This window comes from Schistocerca gregaria, unplaced genomic scaffold (genome assembly GCF_023897955.1).
Source record: "Schistocerca gregaria isolate iqSchGreg1 unplaced genomic scaffold, iqSchGreg1.2 ptg000662l, whole genome shotgun sequence".
NCBI lineage: Eukaryota > Metazoa > Arthropoda > Insecta > Orthoptera > Acrididae > Schistocerca > Schistocerca gregaria.
This window is the reverse complement of record NW_026062045.1, coordinates 609637-614283: the sequence shown is the minus strand read 5'-3', so window position 1 is coordinate 614283 and position 4647 is coordinate 609637.

Sequence of the window (4647 nt, the reverse complement as noted above, 5' to 3'; positions counted from 1 at the left end):
TATAATCCTCTTTGCGTCGATACAGAGCGTTCCAGACTGTTGCTTTAAACAGACACCAGAAACACTGGCTACGAACTGTGCAGAGACAGCCACAACAGGGGGTGAAACCCGTGTAGGGGCTACACGTAACACGACTTCGGTTCGCTGTCAGGCCACTTGCAGTGCTGCAAGTTTATTAATGCATCATGTCGCTTTCTTATTGGATGATCTTTAGGTTCTGTGTTTGTTTTCACACGTTATTAACAGGCAGTTCAGATAGTGCATTTTAGCAGAAGTCAACGAAAATTTTGGTGGAGTACGAAAAACGAATGGGAACAAAAATAACAAAGGATACGAAGAGTACACTAACAATGGATTTCAATCGAGGTTCTTAAGCTGTAACAAAAATACGTGAGTCTGCAGAACACCGCGCGACAAAACCAGCGTCCTTTAGTATGCAACAAAAACAAATACAGAAGCATTTAGTTCACCCTATAATACGGATGTCAGCAAAAATTAAACAGAATACGAGCAACGTATTTGCAATGCAATTCAAAGACTGCAATACACACAGAGAGGTCCTCAAGTGGTTTAAATGGCTGTGAGCACTATGGGACTTAACATCTGAGGTGACCAGTCTCCTAAAACTACTTGAACCTAACCAACCTAAGGCCATCACACACATCCATGCCCGAGGCAGGATTCGAACCTGCCACCGTAGCGGTCTCGCGGTAGAGATGTCTTAATCGGGAACATAATTTCAACTCGATTACAGCCAAACGGTAGAAATTGCATTATTGGGTTTTAAAATAAATGCACTTTGGCACCAGACCCACTCATATAAATGAAAAATATTATCATATAGTACTCGCATTTTGCAGAGCAAGAATACAGATTATCACGTCATATTTCCCCGAATTCAAAGTTCACCGCCAGGCCATTTGGAGCGCGACCGTACCTTAACATAGTCGCTACTCTTGTGATATTTTGGTATTCTGTGTGGCGGATCACCACCCTCCATTCAGTACGATACAGAGTCGTATCAGCGTGGAATGCCTCGCGGCACCCCTGTCTGTCACACGAGCTTAGTTCGTCTCGATGTGCTGCCGCTTGTCCCTGCCTGATGTAGCTTCACTGTCTATTAATTTTCGAAGCCTGAATGAGCAAAAAATTAAGTACTCTAACTAGAAGAGAAACCAGGCATTGAGCAGGTATTTATTTCTTCTAGTCTTCTGTTATTCCATCTCTTCCTCCCGCTTCACTCTGTCCACCTCCTTCCCCCCCCTTTCTCTAGCCATCCTCTCTCTCTCTCTCTTTATCCACTCTTCTCTCCCGTCCCTCCTTTATCCACGGCCTCCACATCTCCCCTCTCTCTTGCCATTTCGTCCTCTCCCCTCTCTCTGTCCATTTCCTCTCTTCTGCTGTCCATGTCCTCCTCCTCCTCCTCCTCCTCCTCCTCCTCCTCCCCTCGTCTCTCTCCACGCTATCACGCTCACCCCAGCAGGAAGCTGGTGGATTTTAGCTCTTCATTCTAGACAGCGACTAATATGTGTGCCAAATATGACTGAAGTCGTTCCAAGGATTAGGATGAGCATTTTACCGCTAGTTTGCTCGTATACGTACACGTCACCTAATTTCAGACAAATTTCGATCATATTTGTATACATATTTCACCTGTATGCCTAGCGAATTTTCACCCTGCTGTTGTGTTTTCATATAGCTAAATGTTTATGACGTCGTATATCCTGAAATATGTGTTGTACAAAAAGATAATTTTCCAGGTAGATCCAGCAGTATACGTGGCCACTATCTGCGAAATGCGTTGTGAACACAGTTGGCAGTAAAGAGGTAATAAATTAAAACGTCACACATCATCTGACAGTTTCTCGCGCATCTCACTGTTTATGACGTAATATCTCTTGAACTATTTGTTATAAAATTATATATTTTTGTAGGTACGTTGAGCGGCATATGTGGATGATGTTTGCGACTAGAGTTGGTTTCTAATAAGTGATAAATTAAAACGTCATGTATAATCTGAACGTTTTTCACTCATGGTTCAGGAGACATGTCAAATACTGAGATGAGTTGTAGAATGATATATTGTAGGTACAAATGTAGATACTGTCTGCAAAAAATGTTGCGAATAGAATAAGTAGCAACTAAGTAATAGATTTAAACGTCTTGCATGATATGGTAGTTTTCCACGCAGTCAGTGTTTATGAAGTCTTGTCGCCTAAACTACACTCCTGGAAATGAAAAAAAGAACACATTGACACCGGTGTGTCAGACCCACCATACTTGCTCCGGACACTGCGAGAGGGCTGTACAAGCAATGATCACACGCACGGCACAGCGGACACACCAGGAACCGCGGTGTTGGCCGTCGAATGGCGCTAGCTGCGCAGCATTTGTGCACCGCCGCCGTCAGTATCAGCCAGTTTGCCGTGGCATACGGAGCTCCATCGCAGTCTTTAACACTGGTAGCATGCCGCGAAAGCGTCGACGTGAACCGTATGTGCAGTTGACGGACTTTGAGCGAGGGCGTATAGTGGGCATGCGGGAGGCCGGGTGGACGTACCGCCGAATTGCTCAACACGTGGGGCGTGAGGTCTCCACAGTACATCGATGTTGTCGCCAGTGGTCGGCGGAAGGTGCACGTGCCCGTCGACCTGGGACCGGACCGCAGCGACGCACGGATGCACGCCAAGACCGTAGGATCCTACGCAGTGCCGTAGGGGACCGCACCGCCACTTCCCAGCAAATTAGGGACACTGTTGCTCCTGGGGTATCGGCGAGCGAGGACCATTCGCAACCGTTTCCATGAAGCTGGGCTACGGTCCCGCACACCGTTAGGCCGTCTTCCGCTCACGCCCCATCATTGTGCAGCCCGCCTCCAGTTGTGTCGCGACAGGCGTGAATGGAGGGACGAATGGAGACGTGTCGTCTTCAGCGATGAGAGTCGCTTCTGCCTTGGTGCCAATGATGGTCGTATGCGTGTTTGGCGCCGTGCAGGTGAGCGCCACAATCAGGACTGCATACGACCGAGGCACACAGGGCCAACACCCGGCATCATGGTGTGGGGAGCGATCTCATACACTGGCCGTACACCCTCTGATCGTCGAGGGGACACTGAATATTGCAAGGTACATCCAAACCGTCATCGAACCCATCATTCTACCATTCCTAGACCGGCGAGGGAACTTGCTGTTCCAACAGGACATTGCACGTCCGCATGTATCCCGTGCCATTCAACGTGCTCTAGAAGGTGTAAGTCAATAAAGTTTCCCCTTCCTGGGACAATGAATTCACGGTGTTTTTATTTCAATTTCCAGGAGTGTATATATCAAGATAGACGACAAACAGTGTCATATAGTGATTAGCCATATCAAGCGAGAACAAATTCCCTCTCGGTCATACCACTACACTTCATAACTGTATCAAGAAGAAGATTCCGTAGGCTGTTTTGTATCTTGGTTAAATGGTGCCATTGTTCATTGTTTGGACATGGAGTTTCCTATCTAATACAAAGTGTGTGGAAATGATGATAATGTAATAATAATCCTTTGAGTTATTTTCTCTTTGTCTTTTTTATGTGTTTTTTCTGTGTTTCTTCGCTCTGTTTGTATTTTGTCTTCATTGTTGTCCCGTGGTTGTAATTGTAAATTGTGTGAAGTAACGAGTTGAAATTACTTATCCTAAATAACTGTTATTTTCTTAGCAACTGGTCATGGACCCAGGTGCCAGGTGTTGCAGTACAACAAATAAAGGTGGAAAAAATTAATCCAGTACCTAATTTAGAGTCATGGCTCAAGAGGAGGAGGAATACAAGGTACTGTTATTTAATGGGAAGAACTTTAGCAACTGAAAATTTAGGACTGAAATACTTCTATGTGAGCTGGAAGTGAGTTTTGTGTGAAAGAGATACATGGACATGGCTGAGACAGCTGTATAGTGTGCGTGGAAGCAAACTCTTCTAGGAGAGCTTGGCAAAACCGATAAGAAGTGTAAGTCTCAAGTAATCCAAAGAATTTCACAAAGTTGCTTGGAGTAGGCCTACACCAAAAATGAGAAATACATTAATTCAAACATTTGAGCTGAAAGGTATGGCTTTTATTAAGAACGACCTTTAAAGATTAATGCAAATGACAATAACTCTTGAAATTAATTTTTTGGAGTTTCGTAAGTTAATGGGTATTTTGAAGGATCGGATGATAATATTGGAGGAACTGATATAGTATGCGGTTTCTTACAAACAATTCCACCAGAATCCGAAGTAGTTGTTACTGCTCTGAATACCTTCTCAAGTGAGGAATTGGAACCGAATTTCTTAAAGGGTAGATTACTAGACAAAGAAGCAAAACTTAATAATTCTAAAGGTAACAACTGGACAGTAAATGAATTGCCATCGTCGACAGGATCTGACAGCAAGGTAAAAGGATGTATTCAGAGACAACCAAGTCTCAATCTATGTATGATGCAGCCAAAGCTTTGTCTAAAATAAGATTTTAGTTGATATTGTGGATGCTAGGAGTTGTCATTTTTTACTTTGTAATTCACTGTTGCTATATGAGTTCACATATTGTCATTTTGTTATATAGAGATAATGAGTGGAGGTTTGGACACTAGAAAATGGAGTGCCTAGTGGAGAAATCTAAATATTTCTGA